Source organism: Dermochelys coriacea, chromosome 6, assembly GCF_009764565.3.
Source record: "Dermochelys coriacea isolate rDerCor1 chromosome 6, rDerCor1.pri.v4, whole genome shotgun sequence".
Taxonomy (NCBI): Eukaryota; Metazoa; Chordata; order Testudines; family Dermochelyidae; genus Dermochelys; species Dermochelys coriacea.
The window spans coordinates 96,395,062-96,414,882 of record NC_050073.1 but is presented as its reverse complement, the minus strand read 5'-3'; the positions used below and the strand labels follow the sequence as shown (position 1 = coordinate 96,414,882).

The window sequence follows — 19,821 nt, the reverse complement described above, 5'->3', positions numbered from 1 at the left end:
GTACATCAGAAGCAAGAAGCCTGCTAAACAACCAGTGGGGCCCGTGGATGATCAAGATACAAAAGGAGCACTTAAAGATGATAAAGTCATCGCGGAGAAATGAATTATTTGCTTCAGTCTTCATGGCTGAGGATGTTGGGGAAATTCCCAAACCTGAACCATCCTTTGTACGTAACAAATCTCAGGAATTGTCTCAGATTGAAGTGTAACTAGAGGAAGTTTTGGAATTAATTGAGAAACTTAACAGTAACAAGTCACCGGGACCAGATAGCATTCTGAAAGAACTCAAATGTGAAATTGCGTAACTATTAACTATGGTTTGTAACCTGTCTTTTTAAATCAGCTTCTATACCCAATGACTGGAAGATAGCTAATGTAACGCCAATATTTAAGAAGGGCTCTAGAGGTGATCCTGGCAATTACAGACCGGTAAGTCTAACGTCAGTACCAGGCAAATTAGTTGGAACAATAGTAAAGAATAAAACTGTCAGACACATAAAATGTAAATTGTTGCGCAAAAGTCAACATGGTTTCTGTAAAGGGAGATCATGTCTTACTAATCTATTAGTTTTTTGAGGGGGTCAACAAACATGTGGACAAGGGGGATCCAGTGGACATAGTGTACTTAGATTTCCAGAAAACCTTTGACAAGGTCCCTCACCAAAGGCTCTTACGTAAATTAAGTTGTCATGGGATAATCAGGAAGATCCTTTCATGGATTGAGAACTGGTTAAGACAGGGAACAAAGGGTAGGAATAAATGGTAAATTTTCATAATGGAGAGGGGTAACTAGTGGTGTCCCCCAAGGGTCAGTCCTAGGACCAATCCTGTTCAACTTATTCATAAATGATCTGGAGAAAGGGGTAAACAGTGAGGTGGCAAAGTTTGCAGATGATACTAAACTGCTCAAGATAGTTAAGACCAAAGCAGACTATGAAGAACTTCAAAAAGATCTCACAAAACTAAGTGAATGCACAACAAAATGGCAAATGAAATTTCATGTGCATAAATGTAAAATAATGCACATTGGAAAAAACAACCCCAATTATACATACATTATGATGGGGGGCTAATTTAGCTACAACTAATTAGGAGAAAGATCTTGGAGTCTTTGCGGATAGTTCTCTGAAGACGTCCATGCAGTGTGCAGCAGCAGTCAAAAAAGCAAACGGGATGTTCGGAATCATTAAAAATGGGATAGAGAATAAGACGGAGAATATCTTATTGCCCTTATTTAAATCCATGGTACACCCACATCTTGAATACTGCATACAGATGTAGTCCCCTCATTTCAAAGATATACTGGCATTAGAAAAGGTTCAGAAAAGGGCAACTAAAATGATTAGGGGTTTGGAGTGGGTCCCATATGAGGATAGATTAAAGAGGCTAGGACTTTTCAGCTTGGAAAAGAGGAAACTAAGGGGGGATATGATAGAGGTATATAAAATCATGAATGGTATGAAGAAAGTGAATAAGGAAAAGTTATTTATGTGTTCCCATAATATAAGAACTAGGGGCCACCAAATTAAATTAATGGGCAGCAGCTTTAAAACAAATAAAAGGAAGTTGTTCTTCACTCAGCGCGCAGTCAACCTGTGGAACTCCTTGCCTGAGGAGGTTGTGAAGGCTAGGACTATAACAGGGTTTAAAAGAGAACTTGATAACCTCCATGAATTTAAGTCCATTAATGGCTATTAGCCAGGATGGGTAAGGAATGGTGTCCCTATCCTCTGTTTGTCAGAGGATGGAGATGGATGGCAGGAGAGAGATCACTAGATCATTACCTGCTAGGTTCACTCCCTCTGGGGCACCTGGAATTGGCCACTGTCGGTATACAGGATACTGGACTGGATGGACCTTTGGTTTGACCCAGTATGGCCATTCTTATGTTCTTAACAAATAAACAAAGTTATTAATGATTTTTGTTATGAATAGTTCCTGCTCCTGTTGATTTTAATGGGAGTTATGGGTCCAATTCTTCTCCCATTGATGTTAGTGGATGTTTTTGATTAGTTAGTTTTTTACTATCTGTTTCAGGGGGAGCAGGATAAATTGCTGGATGTGTGTGTGTGAACATGTTCTACTATATTGGCTGGTTGCAGCTTAGAGAAAGTCTGTAAGAATCCCAACAGTTAGTAGCATTCATCCACATTAGCTCAGGTAGTCAAATTCTATTTCTGCTGAAGGTATAGGGGCAGGTGCTCCTGCTTCTGAGGGGACTAGTTTGTTATGGAGAAGTGGAGCCTGGTTTTGATCTCCCATATAACTGCAAGATGAAAAAAAAAATTCATGAGCATTTTTAGAGCTAAGCCTCATTAGCTGTTTAAATGCATTGCAAAACTTTTAAATTAAGTTGTCCTGAGATTTAAGGGCTTTAAAATGGCTTCTCTTTGTAATCTTTGTGAAATGCCTAGTGTCATGGTTATGGTGCTAGCTGCCCCTCTTCCTTTTGTCTCTCTCTATATACCCAATCAGATGTTAGGATGTTGTAGCCAGATCCTATGTCAACTGCTTATTACTGAGCAAGCCAACTGTAAGGGCTCAAGGCATAGGTGGCCTGGCCTAGTGGTTGCAGTTTGGCTGAGGTCTGCCCACCAGACACAGGAGTCACCAGGCCAGAGTTGAAGGCCATAAACAAAAGTCAGTCAGGCTTGCATCAGAGACTGGAAATCAGAGGTAACAGGTTAGTATTGAGAGGCGGGAATCAGCATCAAAATCAAGCTGGAGACAATCAGGAGACACGGTAAAGTCTGTGTAGCTGATCAGACAACTTCCTGGGGTTAAATAGAAGCACCTGACCAATCAGACGGCCTCAGGATAGTGTCACTCTGGGTCTCTTGGATGGTATTTCCTGTGGCACCAACTCTCATGTTCCCTGGCTGTCTCTCTACATGGCATCCTACAGTCATTGTGGGAATATCCACTATCTGCAGACCTGGGTTCTAGGCCCTGGTTCCTTATGCCAACAGAATTTTGACACCTGCTTGATCCTCTCTTCAGTAACTTGAGACTGGTGATATAGTGGCCTTCAGCTTTCTCAAAACAAGTATGTTTATTATCCCATGGAAGACAGCACTAGAGAAAATGAGTTCAAAACAACAAATGGCCTTCATGTATATTTAGTCTCATCTTCTCTTACAAGTCACAACAAACTAAGTTAGTTGGCCTTCCCTTTTGAGTACAGGAAAAGAACAAACTCTGCTTTCTTCATTTTAGGAAGACAAGGAGCTCTTGGGACCCAGCCTGCTCCCAGTTTGTCTTGCAGTAAGTGAGTTTCAGTCAGTTTCCTCCCTCTTTCAGAGGAGCAGCCTTTTCTCAAAGCCCCAGCTTCCCTGTGTGTGCCTGAGCCAAATTACTCTATTGCTTTGTAACAAGACCTAGGTGTGAAGTCTTCCTTTTGCCTCAGACTGTTTTGTCCCAGTTGCCCAGGGCAGGCCACCTAAGAGAATGCCTATGTGATGATTGATCCATTGTCTGGCAGTTAGATCCATTTGGTTTTAAAAGACTTGCAGTCACTACGTAAAAGAATGAATGGACATAAATCAGACGTAAAGAATTATAACATTCAAAAACCAGTTGGAGAACACTTCAATCTCTCTGGTCACTCGATCACAGATCTTAGAGTGGCTATACTTCAACAAAAAAGCTTCAAAAACAGACTCCAACGAGAGACTGCTGAATTGGAATTAATTTGCAAACTGGATACAATTAACTTAGGCTTGAATAGAGACTGGGAATGGATGAGTCATTACACAAAGTAAAACTATTTCCCCATGGTATTTCTCCCTCCCACCCCACCCCCCACTGTTCCTCTGATATTCTTGTTAACTGCTGGAATTAGCCTACCTTGCTTGTCACCATGGAAGGTTTTCCTCCTTTCCACCCCCTGCTGCTGGTGATAGCTTATCTTAAGTGATCACTCTCCTTACAGTGTGTATGATAAACCCATTGTTTCATGTTCTCTGTGTGTGTGTGTATATAAATCTCTCCTCTGTTTTTTCCACCAAATGCATCCGATGAAGTGAGCTGTAGCTCACGAAAGCTTATGCTCTAATAAATTTGTTAGTCTCTAAGGTGCCACCGGTACTCCTTTTCTTTTTGCGAATACAGACTAACACGGCTGCTACTCTGAAACCTGTTTTATGACTGTGGAGAATGGTGCTGAAACTGTCTGCTGCTCTCTGATACCCCATATCAGATATCCAATACATAAACCATACGTTGTGGGGTACAAATCAACATGCGCCACACAGATCCCCCACATTTATCACATCTATAATTTCCTTTGATCCTTCTGTCTGCTCAATGAAATCATATTCTGCGCAGAATGTGAAAAATAGATTTTACTGGCTATTAGAGCTAGATGAAAATTTGCATTAGAGAAGCTTTCAATGAATTTTTTATTAATTTCCTTTCCAGAAAATTTCTGATTTTTTTTCAGTTTGTTCCCCCTTTTCTAACAAAATGGAAAATATGGGAATAAGAGGATTGCAGGGGGGGGGAATCTGGAAACTGAAGAAAAAAAACTTAAATCCCAGAAAATTTTCACAAAGTTTAGAAATCAGAGCATTTTTCAAAACTTTCAACAAATATTTACAATTTTTTTACTACTTGCCCATAGGCAAATTCACAGCTGTTATTTTAATTTATGTACAGTGCTAAGGTATTGTACCTTGGAGAGAAATGCTTTATAAGCACCAATAGATAGATCAGCTGGATAGATTTTGACATTACAAGGGTGGTTTTCAAGGACAGAAATAGTAAATTGGCTAAGAAATTGCCTGTCTTTGAAAACTCAACATGCTTCTCAGTCATGGAAACTGACAGAGAAAAGAAAAACCTTATAGAGAATGTATTTCACTACAATAAGTCATTGAATTCAAAGCAGAGATAACTAGGGTGCTGTATTGCTTGTGTACAGTGCTCTATCATTGAACAGTGTTTTCTTATACCCTTACAAAGACACTTGTTGATGTATTCCATGCAGACAGTGCACTTTGGCTGCCAGATTCTTTCCAGAGCAATTTGGAAGTTACTTGGGGATATGGATGTTGGGTTCCAGCCATTACTAACTTGGCCAGTTTCACTCACTCCTTTAATTTAATCTGGTGACCCACAGATTCCATTTATAGATTCATAGATACTAAGGTCAGAAGGGACCATTCTGATCATCTAGTCCGACCTCCTGCACAGCGCAGGCCACAGAATCTCACCCACCCACTCCTACGAAAAACCTCACCCATGTCTGAGCTATTGAAGTCCTTAAATCATGGTTCAAAGACTTCAAGGAGCAGAGAAGCCTCCCTCAAGTCAACCATGCCCCATGCTACAAAGGAAGGCGAAAAACCTCCAGGGCCTCTCCAATCTGCCCTGGAGGAAAATTCCTTCCCGACCCCAAATATGGCAATCAGCTAAACCCTGAGCATATGGGCAAGATTCACCAGCCAGATACCCAGGAAAGAATTTTCTATAGTAACTCAGATCCCATCCATCTAATATCCCATCTCAGGGGATTTGGCCTATTTACCCTGAATATTTAAAGATCAATTATTTACCAAAATCCCATTATCCCATCATACCATCTCCTCCATAAACTTATCGAGTAGAATCTTAAAGCCAGATAGATCTTTTGCCCCCACTGCTTCCCTTGGAAGGCTATTCCAAAACTTCACTCCTCTGATTGTTAAAAACCTTCGTCTGATTTCAAGTCTAAACTTCCTGGTGGCCAGTTTATACCCATTTGTTCTTGTGTCCACATCGGTGCTGAGGTTAAATAATTCCTCTCCCTCTCCTGTATTTATCCCTCTGATATATTTATAGAGAGCAATCATATCTCCCCTCAACCTTCTTTTAGTTAGGCTAAACAAGCCAAGCTCCTTAAGTCTCCTTTCATAAGACAAGTTTTCCATTCCTCGGATCATCCTAGTAGCCCTTCTCTGTACCGGCTCCAGTTTGAATTCATCCTTTTTAAACATGGGAGACCAGAACTGCACACAGTATTCTAGATGAGGTCTCACCAGTGCCTTGTATAACGGTACTAAAACCTCCTTATCCCTACTGGAAATGCCTCTCCTGATGCATCCCAAAACCGCATTAGCTTTTTTCACAGCCATATCACATTGGCAGCTCATAGTCATCCTATGATCAACCAATACTCCAAGGTCCTTCTCCTCTTTCGTTACTTCTAATTGATGCGTCCCCAACTTATAGCTAAAATTCTTGTTATTAATCCCTAAATGCATAACCTTACACTTCTCACTATTAAATTTCATCCTATTACTATTACTCCAGTTTACAAGGTAATCCAGATCCTCCTGTATAATATCCCGATCCTTCTCCGAATTGGCAATACCTCCCAGCTTTGTATCATCTGCAAACTTTATTAGCACACTCCCACTTTTTGTGCCAAGGTCAGTAATAAAAAGATTAAATAAGATTGGTCCCAAAACCGATCCCTGAGGAACTCCACTGGTAACCTCCCTCCAACCTGACAGTTCGCCTTTCAGTAGGACCCATTGCAGTCTCCCCTTTAACCAATTCCTTATCCACCTTTTGATGTTCATATTGATCCCCATCTTCTCCAATTTAACTAATAATTCCCCATGTGGCACGGTATCAAATGCCTTACTGAAATCTAGGTAAATTAGATCCACATTTAATTATTTGACCTGTTTCTTTGTTTACCTATACAAAAAACAATTCAAGATATTATTGAAAACTGGGAAATTTCAAAAACAAAAAACTTCATTGCCAAACCAGTTACAATTGATAAGTGGCAACAAAATGATTACCTGTCAAAACATTTTACAAAAAACAAGAAATTAAAAGCAAGGAAGTTAATAGTTAAGCACCTCAAATCTTACAATGCCTGAATAATAAAAATAAACACATTATCTTATAAACAAAACATGTTTTATCACAATACACCCTTAACTCTGACCCATGAATATTTGTGTTGTCTTTTAAATTTAAATATATAACACTTCCAAGTGGAAAAATCAACTGATTTTAAAATAACTGATATTTCCCACTTGACAGTAACTTAATAAAATATTGACATAAACAATTTTTTAAAATGTATATTTAAAAAAATCCAGTTGATCCAAAGATGCAGCGGCTTATTTAGTTCAGGAAGCAAGGTATGCTACACCTTTTTAGGTCAGTACAATAAAAAGCTGGCTAGATTAATCTCTGGAATAATACCACTACATTCAGTGTATTTGCTCTATGGTTAATTTTGACCCAATTCCTTCTAACGCTGAATCTGAGTAAAAAAAGATGTAATTTGTGACATGTTGAAGGGACAAAACACGTGATTGGATGGATTACAGTGTAAATGGCTACAGAGAATCTGAAAGCAGAACTACAGAATGCAAAAAGCAGAATGCCCTTTTGAACTAATTCTAGAAAGTACCATATATGTATCTGATTGGTAAGCAGAATTATTGGACTGAAAATAAGAGAAGTTAGTATTATGAAGAAAACTGAATGTGTTTAATATGCTCGTTGTACAGAAGTAGGAGAAAGCAACTCATGTGCATGTTTTAAAACTTTAGCTGGTTCTTATAATTTTACATAAAGGGTCCAAGCTGCTCTCACTAACATAAGTACACAGTAAAATGCATGGGCGCTGCATGATATAATTGAGGGCACAAATGGGCCAAGATCTGTCTTGTTATAAATTTCAGCGACAAATTATCTGTAATGAATCCTTGACCATTTATCATTCACTAGAAGATTTTGCATTACTTTCAGCAACTTTAATGTGAGCCTGCTCCACAACTGTTCATGCAGTACTGTTTGATGGAGGGATTCTTTCAATCGGCCCCTTTTGTGTGTTCCTCCAGCTGCCCAACAGCAACAGCAATAATAAACGCAAAAAGGGAGTGAAGTAATAAAAGACAAGCCAGCTAAATGATAGCTCCATGCATCCTATCAGATACTATTCAATGTGTGTTAATGACTGTTTTCAACATATGCCAATAAACGCTCCATGAACACAGTCGTGGAGCAGGCTCACATTAAAGTTGCTGAAAGTAATGCAAAATCTTCTAGTGAATGACAGGACATGCAAAGAGCATCCCAGGATAGAGCGAGATGGCAGAGCGCTGTTCGTGCCCTATGCAACGCTTGACAATGCGGGAAGGATTGAGACTCAGATTTCTGTTGGAGATGGTGCTTCTTTCTGCACATTTTCATTAAAAACCCCACAAAACCTACATTCAAAACTATTTGAAAGCTCCACTAGGCTGTGCTTAACCAGGAGTGGTAAATATGGTTATCAGCAACCAAACGCTTCTACATCATCCTAGTCCTTAGAGGGCAAAATCCTGAGCACCTTAGCCAAACTCGCACTGAAGTCAAGAGGAAATTTGCCTGAATGAGGACTGTGAAAACACTCAGAGCCAAACTGTGATGGGCATAATGGGGAGGAGCATGTAAGGAAACCTGACCCTCACCTGAAAACCTGTCATGAATACAGCCAAAGGATACACAGTGCCCCAAAGGCGATGGATAGGGACACTGATTATTCTTCACTACCTCCCCTTTCTTCTTTTCCCTCCCAGTTTTCTAGGCTTGAAAGACTAGATACAGGAAGGATATATGTAATAGCTCCATATGATACATAAATAGGTAGGTATGCAGATTTTAGGTGTGATATAATATATAGGTAGGTACAAGTTTACCATTGGAGTATGTCGAATGCAAACTTCTATGGCAAGGCAATCACCCACGATCCTAACCCCCATGACCTAGGAGTCATCCTTGATTGCAGCCTAACCTATCAACAACATCTAAAGCAGGTGTGCCATAAAACAAAGTTTTGCATCAATGTCACCCAAAAGCTAGCAGGTTCTAGCCGGGGTTGTGATGCTCAAATGCTGTGAATGGCAAAGCTGGCTTTAGTTTATTCCATGGCCAAGTACCATGCACCTATTTTGGGAAGATGTTCACATAGGAACCTCATCCAGGGCTGTCCCTAGAGATTGTGATGCCCTATGCAGCCCCCCTACAGGGCAGGTGGCCACGGGCCTCCAAGGGGGGGCCATCCCAGGCCTCTGTAGGGAATGGGGGGCATCCCAGGCCTCTATGGGGGGGGGGGTGCTGTGCCCAAGGGCTTTGGGAGGCAGGAGCAGCCAGTGCATGAAGGCAGCAGGAGTTGGGCCCGCTCCCGCACTCATGGGGCAACAGGAAGTGGAGCGACCTGGCCCCAGCCTGCTCTGCTCTGCTCCCCCGACTCTCAGGCTTGGGGGGGAACTGCTCCCCAGCACTCACCGCCGGCACAGCTGGGAGCTGGCATAGCGGAGTGGGCTGAGGTGGAGCAAGGCTGGGAAGAGGCGGGGTGGGGTTGGAGCAGGGGTGGGGGCTGAAGGGAAAAATGGACTTTTCCTTCAAGGTGGAATCGCAGTGGAGATCGATGAGCTCCAGTTGTAATTCCTGCGGGGCTTTCTCATAGTCAAATGACAGTGGGCATAACACCAGCTCCAGTGTCTTCTCTATCTTAAAGTGAGAGAAGCAGCTGACCTCTCCCCAGGCGGAGCGCTGGGAGGTGAAGCGGGGTAAGCCCCCGATCCCCCACTCTGGTCAGAGTGGGACAATGGAGCTCGAGGGCCAGATTAAAAGCTCTGACGGGCCGGACTTGGCCCATGGGCTGTAGTTTGCCCACTCCTGTCATAGATGATCACACTGTTAAACCGCCTGGTTCCTTGCTCCACTGAAGACAGCAGATGACCATCAACCATGTTAGGATGTTACATGGAAGTTGCAAGCACCTGATGCACAAATGGAGCATCAAGGATTCACCACAGTGCAAATGCAAAGACTTCCAGACCATCAAACACATTTTGACCAAATGCCTCATCTTTTCATTTCCAGGAGGTATAGCAAAGGTGCTTTCTGCAGCTCCTGAAGCCCTCGAATGGATTTCAAACCTTTTTATTAACCTGTAAATGTTCTATGTCCATATGAAAGAAGTACAAAGACTCATGAAAAATTAATGGGTTTTGTCATATAAAAACAATCAGTCTCAAGCTACGGCTTTGGTAACATTAATCATACACTGTTAAGTCCAATTGCACAGTGGAAAAGGTGGTGTAAAGTTTTGCTGTGGGGGTAGGTTGTTAGATGGATTGAACACATGGATATTTCATGCAGAATTCTTATACTCAGATAAGGTATGCAGGGGTTGCTACTTCCAAATTCTGGAGTTCTTATTCCATATATATGCATTCCTTGCTCAGGTAGCATCCCATTGAATTCAATGATCAAGGGCCTCAGGATTCAGTGTTGTGTGTGTGTATGATTTCGTGTTTCTCAACTGTGCAGCAGGGGATTCCTTTAAAATAGCTCCCCTCCTAACAGCACCTAAATGAAGCAAGTGGCATGCAGTGTGTGCTGCAGGTGGGTCTGCAGGAGCCCTTCTACAGATCTGCACTGCTCATACATTTTTGACATTGTACTGCATAGTTCATCAGATTTTGGAGTGAGGGTAGCAATCAGCAATAGTTCTTGTATAAAAAGAGAAATTAATTGGCACTAATAATCCTCCTTTACAGCAGATTCTCGGCTTAAGATAGAGCTTCTTCACCCTCCGCACACAGACTGCCAAAATATGAGTGTGTCACTGCTGGATTCTGTTGAAGAGATTGTTTTGGCTGGAATTTGACAGGCACAGATGGTATCACAAGCTGTAAGTTCCCCAGTTCTCTTTGGCTGAACAACAGCTCAGGGCCTTCTCACAGTTTGCTGAGTAGAGAACGTGAGATCATTGATTTGTTCCAAACTATCTCTCCACTGGTTTTCTTAGACTAGCAACAACTGGCATATTTCAGCCTGCTTCTAAAAAATACTCAGCTGCCAATTTCAGGCTAACAACCTTGGGGTCATCTTTGTTTCCTCCTTCTCCTACATATCCTGGCAATTACAACGTCTTGCCAATTCTTGGGCCTGGTCTATAGTTAAAAATTAGATCGACCCTAGTTATATCACTCTGGGCTGTGAAAAATGTCATGCCTTGAACGATGTAGTTAGGTCAACTTGACCCTTACTGTAGACACAGCTAGATCAATGTAAGAATTCTTCTGTCAAACTAACTACCACCTCTCAGAAGGGTGGATTAACTACACTGAGGGAAAAACCTCTTCCATTGATATAGGAGGCATCTACACACAGCACTACAGCGGGGTAGCTACAGCTCTGCAGAAATACCATTACTCTTTTACATCAACCCTTTCTGTATGTCTGGATGGCTAAAACAGTTGCCTGTGCTCAGATTATTCCCACCTTGACTAATGTACTCACTTCTGCTCTACCCTCACTGGCTGTGACACCGCTTCCCTCCAGTCTGTCCAAATCTATTTAATTGAGGGAGGGAGAGACTTGGCGCACACAGCCAAACAGTACAGGGCAGAAAAAGTCCATCAAAATGTCTAGCGATCCCTGCTTTGGCTGCTTCTATAGCTTCTTCTACCAGTTGGAGTCTCGTGCTACTTCCTCTCTGCAGTTTTTTTCCACCAAGGGCACATGATTGGGTGGAGGGATGCACCACCAGAGTCCCCAGAGTGGGGGGTGGATCTCCCTGGCACAGTTCAGGATCCTGGAGGAGGGGTGGCCCCATTTTATTCCCTCCTTCTAATACAGCAGTTTCTGCTTTGGCTGCTTCTACAGACGACCTCCCAATCCCATTGTGCCAAGCCACCACCTTCCTAAAAAGTCACAAAATTTTGCTCGCCATTCCTTTCCCGCCAAATGAGCAACGCTGTGTCCATCTCTCTCTCCCAAGACTCCCTGCTAGAGTGTGGACCTCACCTTCCAGTTTGCTGGCTTCTCTCCACACACTCCAAAATGGAATCTTAGAGCACTGTCTCCTGACTGACTGGCGTCCTATTTCCATACTCTGGGCAGAAATCTTGAACACAGGACTGGCTCTAGGCACCAGCAAAGCTAGCACTTGCTTGGGGTGGAACAATTCCAGGGGCGACTTTTTTTTTTTTTTTTTTGCTTGGGCAGTTGCGCTCTTGGAGCAGCAAATTTTTTGCTTGGGGTGGCAAAAAAACCTAGAGCTGGCCCTGCTTGAATGTTGGCCTCTTCCAGCTGCACAGGATCTCCATGCTGTATAGCTCCTTCCAAATTGATAACACAACCTGGAATGTGGTGCCTGATGCAGCCACCTATCCAGACCTGGCCTAAAGCTGCCCTTGTTCAGACTAATTCATATCTGATTACATTTCCACATTTCTCTATAGCTATTTTTCTGTTCTGCACTTAACTTCCCAGCCCTGCAACCTTCTCCCTCCATACAAGAAAAAGAAAAGGGGGTGGGGGGTACTCATGACAATAACACAGAAGGAAAAGCTTGTGAATACATCATAAGGGTTAGCTGGCACAAACAAGTATTCTATTGAAGTCAGTGGAACTGAACTTTTTTATACCACAGCTGAATCTGACCCCTTTTCTCAGGATATTCATTCTTTTCAGCCTTAGAGAAGTCAGCCAATGTCAACTACTTGCTGTTGCTTTTTTCTGTCAAAGCACTTCTACATTTCTGTGCTTACAACAACCTTTTTGTTGGGAACAGTGAGTTTTGTAACAATAATGAGCTTGTCTATGATTCTCCATCAATCTAATTCTCAAGTCTCTTCAAAGTTTGCCAAGCTCTATGGTTTACCAATCTGTACTTGAGGCTTCTCACAGCAATTGTGAAACAGATGCCAAGTTGCTGTATAGTCAGAGTATTTGTCTATTTGTCCATTACCATGATCTGCCAGAATCTGTCTCTGTTGGCGGCATGATTTATTTCCAGCAGGAAATTATAAGCCTGTCTTAAGCTAAAATCATATGGGGTGGGATTTTCAAAAGTGCCACTAATAGTCACTTGAACTCATGCTCCTAAGTCACTCTGTTTAAGATATTTTGGGAGACAGGCCTAGCAGAAACATACATTGCTTTTGAGATAACTTTAAGCTGGACAAGTGTCCATGTGATTGGGCCATCCTCCTTAAACCATGTATAGACAATCCCATTTACCAACATGAAGATTAATATCTACTTGATCCATAGGCCATGTTTTGTCAATATACATTTACAGGGTTGCTTCTCTTTTATTTCTAACAATATTTGAATGCAAACATGTATACAGTATATTACCATATGTTTTGCTGTACTGAATGTGACAGAACAGTATTTAAGTTTCTCAGCTAAAACACACCGTATACAATAATTCTGAAGATAAACTGAGAATTATTCCCTCTTTTACATGTATTTCAATGTGAAGGGACATTGCCATGTTAATACATATCTAATAAAATCTACTTTCCTAGGTTTCTAGGAACATATTGGTTTTTTAAAATTGAAAGCATGTTTTAATTCTCATTGATTTTTATTGCTTTTTCACTTGGTTTACTTTGTACATTTCAGTTAACTTTGGCAATGAAAATAGACAAATCACTTGCACTTCTTTTTATAGTCAGTTTGCTGTCACTTTCAGGTTTTAATGCTCAGCACAATATGTCAATGTTTAGTTTGCAAATACTATAAGGGACTGTTCATTTGTGTATAAATAAAACTTCTTCCGCTGGAATTAAAAAAAAATGTCTTGGAAGCATTGCTATTAATCTTCAATTACACAACTCCTTTTTACCTAAATTTTGAGCCAAATTTGCCTCTTTAGCAATGTTACCAACATTGCTAAAAAAATGGATCAAAACATGTTAAAAATTGGGAAGAAGCTGATTTATTATCTTATATACTATTAGAAAGACAAAGTGAGTGAGGCAATATCTTTTATTGGACCAACTTCTGTTTGTGACAGACAAGCTTTCAATCTACCACAATGCTGCAGACAGAGAATACTCTATGTCTCAAGCATGAACCAATAGGCAAGAATGAAGAGCTAGTGAATTTTACAAAGCACAGAAATAGAAAATCTCTCTTTGGCAGAGGAAATTTATGCTGATTTTGTGCAGGGGAAATATTTATTTCTTTTAAATACAATTTACATAGACACTTTTTTCCAAACATAAAATGGTCCCCTCTGCTGATCTCCAGGGGAATTGTAGTTGCTCTGCACCTTTGAAAATCAAACCACTTTAATGAAAGGCCTAGTTGGTGCATAAATTGTAGGCACGTGTCTTAAAACTCATCTGTACAGGTGGTCACTACAGGAAACAATAGTGGAGCAGTGATGAAGGAAGCTTGCTCATGCTGGACCGCTTCTTTCCCCTTGCCCAAATTAACATATCTTTGGTGGCAAAGCTGAGACTTTTGGCCTCTTGGGCAAATCTCTTCTATGTTCCTTAACTAGAAATTTCCCAGGTTGCATTGTAGAGATTGTACCCAGGCAGCAGGTCTTTTTTGTTGCATCTCTTTTAAAAGTCAGGTAGTGTTAATTATAATCTGGCTCACACTGGAGGTGATACAGAGCTACCGTGCCCCAGGGGGAGCTCCAGGTGGGGATTGTTTCCCCAGCTCTCTGGTGTGCAGGGGAAGTTTGCAGGCTGCACCGTTCTTTCAGATCCTGCAGGCCAATGAGGAAGGTGTCAGGTCTCTCACTCGCTCTTCCCTACCCTTTGAGACAATTTGTAACCCTAGGGCAATCCATGAGCTCCCCCAAGTGACTGAACTCTTCCCACAAGTCCTACCCACATCACATGTACAAGGTCAGGGACATTCCCTTCTGCCAGCAGCATCACTCTGGATAAACTGTAGGGTTCTAAGTTTGCTCTGTAAATGTGCACAATAAAGAAAAAAACACTCACAATATCATTCCTGTGTTATTTGACTCCAGTGAAGGGAACAGTTCTGAGAGCATGGATGTTTAACCTCAGTAAACCATTTCTGCAGTCATATAAAATGTATTTTTAATCCTGAATGAATCAGTCTGTCTGTGCCCCATTGTGTCCACAAGCCAAGAGTGGTGTGGATGATTATGCCAAAGCAAACAGTTCTTTGCATCAACATTAAGCATGAATAAAGTAACTTCCTTCTCCCTGCGTTTGGCAGCATTACACCTGTTTAGTCTCCTGCACCCAGCTGGTTGTGCTTGTTTCAGTATAGTGAGAAACTTCCAAACCTTCTAAGAGGTATGAGTAATGAGTCAGTAATTCCCATGTTCTGGTGGTCCCAGCTTTGATACTGACTTCTGGTTTGGCAGGTCACTTACTCTCCCTGCCTCAGTGTACCCATCTGTAAAATGGGAAGAGTAACATTTAACTGCCTATCTCATAGTATTTGTAAAGTGGTTTGAACTCAAGATATGGTGTGTTAAGAAATATTGTTGTTAAAACATATGACAGAACACATCCATTAAGGAATATATAGAAAGAATACACTTTAGATATCAAAGATGCAGGGCTGTCCCTAGGAGGGTGCGGGGCCTGGGGTGGAAGTGATGGATTTGTCTCTTCTGGGACCAAAAGCGTCAGCCAATTGCACTGGCCCATGGGCCCCCTCCCTCAAAAGCATGGGACCCGGAGCAGGGGGACCCAGGGCTCAAGTGACTGATAAGTCTGTCCTGGGATGGACTGTGCCAGCCAATCGCACCGGCCCGCGGGGCCCAGAGCAGTTCCCCCAATTTGCCCTACCCAAGGGATGGCTCTGCAAAGATGAATAAAATTTATACTCCCATGTTATCATGAATTGTTACTGTATTTAAGGCTCAGAAATAATCTGAGTCCAAATTCTACCATTTTCAGACTCCCTAAACGTATAATCGGTGCTCTTGAAGCTAGTCTGCCAAGTTAGCAGTCCAAACAATTCAATGTGCTGTGTGGCAGTGCCAGCTGGTATCAGAGTTTATAAATGAAAATATTTTGCTTTAGTTTCAGTAAAGATTGTGAGCTCTTCAGGCTGTTATTTGTGTCCTGTGCAGTACGAGCACATTGTGGACACTTAAAGGGAAGCAGGCAGAGACATGTCCTTAGCTAAAACTCTGTTTCCTTGACCCCATCCATCCCAATTTTAATTTATTTGTCAAAAGTAGAAAAATGAGATACATAAAAATCTTTTTTTTGTTGTTGTTGTTGTTGCTATTTCTACAAATAAAGGACCAGATCTTGCATTATGCTCCCAAAACTCCCACTGACTACACTAAAAGAAAAGGAGTACTTGTGGCACCTTAGAGACTAACAAATTTATTTGAGCATAAGCTTTCATGAGCTACAGCTCACTTTACTGGTAATAGCTCATCTTAAGTGATCACTCTCCTTACAGTGTGTATGATAAAACCTATTGTTTCATGTTCTCTGTGTGTGTACATAAATCTCCCCACTGTATTTTCCACTGAATGCATCCAATGAAGTGAGCTGTAGCTCACGAAAGCTTATGCTCAAATAAATTTGTTAGTCTCTAAGGTGCCACAAGTACTCCTTTTCTTTTTGCGAATACAGACTAACACGGCTGCTACTCTGAAAACTGACTACACTGGGAATTGTGCGTTTGTAAGGAATGCAAGATTGGGGCCAGAGCTATTAGACCAATGCCTGGTAGCATAGCTGTACTTAAGCATCTTCCACCCTTTCTGATTTAAACACCTTTTCTGAGATTTTTTTTTAACTTGGATTTCTCAAATGGCCAAGATATTCATGTTTGGAAAATAACTACTGAGCATGCAAAGTAGGTCATCTCATACAAATTTTGTTAGCAGTGATGTTCTGTATTGTGCTGACTGCATTTAAAAAAAAAAATAAGTCCTCACACTCCCACTGAATTCAACAGGACCAAGTGCCTGAACTTGAAAGCACTTAAGTATGTGAGTAGCTGTACTCATGTGAGTAGTTTCATTGGCAATAATGGGTAAAACTACTCATAAGGGTAAGTATTTGCAGGCTTGGATCCTAATAATGCAACTTCATAGATTCCCAGGTTCCAAGGCCAGAAAGGACCTTTGTCTGATCTCTCTAACACAGGCCACAGAACTTTCTCAAAATAATTCCTAGAGCATATCATTTAGAAAAAAAAATCCAGTCTTGATTTTAAAATTGTTAGTGATGGAGAATCCACTCTGACTCTCGGTAAATTGTTCCAATAGTTAATTATCCTCACTGTCAAAAATGTATACCTTATTTCCAGTCTGAATTTGTCTAGCTTCAGCTTCCAGCCATTGGATCATGTTATACCTTCCTCTGCTAGATTGAAGACCTTATTATTAAATATTTGTTCCCCCTGTAGATACTTATAGATTGTAATCAAGTCACCACTTAACCTTCTCTTTGTTAAACTAAATAGATTGAGCACTTTTTGAATCTATCACCATAAGATATGTTTTCTAATCCTTCTCTTGGCTCTTCTCTGAATCTTCTCTAATTTATCAACATCTTCCTTGAATTGTTGACACCACAGCTGGACACAGTACTCCAGCAGCAGTCACACCAGTGCCAAATCCAGAAGTAAAATAACCTCTCTACTCCAACTGAGATTCGCTGTTGCATCCAAGGATCATATTAGCTCTTTTGGCCACAGAGTCACTTTGGGAGCTCAAGTTCAGCTGATTATTCGCTGTGACCCCCAAATCTTTTTCAGAGTCATTGCTTCCCAGAATAGAATCCCCCATTCTGTCAGTATGGCCTTCATTCTTTGTTTCTACATGTATACCTTTACATTTAGCCTTATTGAAACACAGGTTGCTTGCACCCAGTTTACCAAGTGATCCTGATTGCTCTGAATCAGTGACCTGTCATCTTCATTATTTACCACTTCCCCAATTTTTGTATCATCTGCAAACTGTATCAGAGATTATTTTATGTTTACTTCCACATCATTGATAAAAATGTTAAATATTGTAATGCCAAGAACCAATTCCTGCAAGACCCCCCGGAAACACACCAACTTGAATTTAACTATAAACTTAATTCTGCAAAATATATCTGTAATAATTCTCCTTTGAAAGGTAGGTTACTTGACATATTTGTAAAATTTATATAGTGCACACACAAAAATTGCATTAAAATAGTATGTGATTGTGTAATCAAACTCCGTAGCATAATGCATACATATAAAAGGGCTGAATTAAGGTTACAAAGGGAGCCTTACTTCTGATATTTTTTAACTTTTGATTGCTTGCCTTTGCCACCTGAAAAATGGTCTTTAAATGTAGTTTTTATGTGTAATTTATATACATATTTATATTTTCTAACAAATCTCTACTTCCCCACTCATTGCTCCACAGATCTATTGTGCCATCATCATATTTTCCATCCAAATGTAGGGGCTAATCAAAAAACAGATTATTGAAAGAACCCTATTGATTTTGGTAAGTTTTGGATAGACCCTAATGCTGTAAAGCTCTTGGAATGGGGACCTTGGGCCAAACTCCGACTTCAGTTACATTGATTTATTGTAAATCTGAAATAACTGTTTACACCAAAGGATTTACTCTAGATTTACATCATTTTAACCAAAAGCAGAATTTGACCCCTTGTCCTTCTCTTCGCCTGTAAATGACCAGGTACAGCTTTTATTCTATATAAACAATAGCAAACAGCAGAAAGAGGACAAATGTCTGTAACTAGTTTAGTCAATGGGAGTTTTTACCTAAGTAAGGATTTCAGGGTTTGGCCCAAGAACAATAATCTAGGAAGGATGGAGATCATGGGAAGCCAAGAGAAGGTAAAGTGCATCAATGAGAAGATGGAGGGAAAAAGGAGCTGATAATTTATTAGAGCAAAACAAAGAGGGAGAACATGAATTCAGCCAGCCGCTAAAGCAGACACATGGATAAAGAAGAGAAAATTCTGAAGATCTATTAAACTCCAATCAGATTCAGTGGTAATAGGATCAGCCACTCAAAGAGCCCAGATATGTAACATGCAGACAATTAACCTGCAGTTCTATGGGACAATGGTTGCCAGTCTACTAACTCCCATTTTGTTTAATTTTTAATACAAACCTATGTTCTAAAAATAGTGAGCCATTTGGAGCTGAAAAAGGGATGTGTGGGGCATGGAGAAGGCTGAGGAAAAAAAACAAAGCTGCATCATTTTAACAGTTCTGCTAATATTTCTGGTGTTATACCACTATTCGGTCAAGATTATGAAATCTAAATTTTACTCAGTGGGATTGCTTTGGCTAACAGGTGCTCATTTTGGCCTCTTTATAAACTAAGTGTGATATGTCATAGTAACAGTCATCTTTCTCATTCCTGTGATCCATCACTTTGAACTTTATTTGATTTTTGCATATTCTTTGGACAATAAAAACACACTAGTTAATTTCAGTGTATTGATAGCGTCCACTCAATTTCACTTTTGGAGTCTCATGAACTAACCCAGTCTGCAATGTTAAGGTTGCATGTATTGCAGGGGAATGTTTATTTGGCTCTGTGTGTGGTGGGTGGGGGTGAGCGGGAACGGGTTGTTTTGTTTTAAAATTGTTTCAATTGGCATTTGTTAGAATCAATTTTCATTGATTTAAACTATTAAGATATAGATATTCAGGCCTGTCTGTAAAGACCTATACGCTAAGAATTTAGGTGTATTCTTATCACTTGGCTAGTTAGAGGTATAAAAGAAAGAATCAAAATCACTGTCTGCCAGTGTAAGGTCCTTCTCTTACTGTGACAGTCTGAGGACCTGTTCTTAGGCTAAGGGCTTTGGCTAAGCAAAGAGGCAGCCATAAGCTGGGAAGCGACAGGTCACATCCTCACATTCCAAACTAGTCACATTGAAATAAGGTGCTATTGGGCTGTTAGGAATACAATCCTGTCCTGATAATGCCTATCGCCTCCAGACAAAGGGAAGTGCCTAGAAGATGTAAAAGGAAACTTAGTTTGATAGAAAAGGAGTACTTGTGGCACCTTAGAGACTAACAAATTTATTAGAGCATAAG

At 40.8% G+C, this 19,821-nt stretch overlaps 1 protein-coding gene across 2 annotated transcripts in view; it reads left to right on the top strand.

Annotated features, from left to right (window-relative positions):
- Positions 1–19,510, top strand: part of EFCAB11 (EF-hand calcium binding domain 11) — a 184,651-nt gene extending 165,141 nt beyond the window's left edge. The window contains exon 7 of one of the 2 annotated variants that reach the window (XM_038407090.2): positions 18,164–19,510. The gene's annotated coding sequence lies outside the window, so the exon portion shown is untranslated. Of the gene's footprint in view, positions 1–10,556; positions 13,670–18,163 lie in introns of those variants that run through there. The other variant, XM_038407089.2, reaches the window with a different exon arrangement.
- Positions 19,511–19,821: the final 311 nt, after the last annotated feature.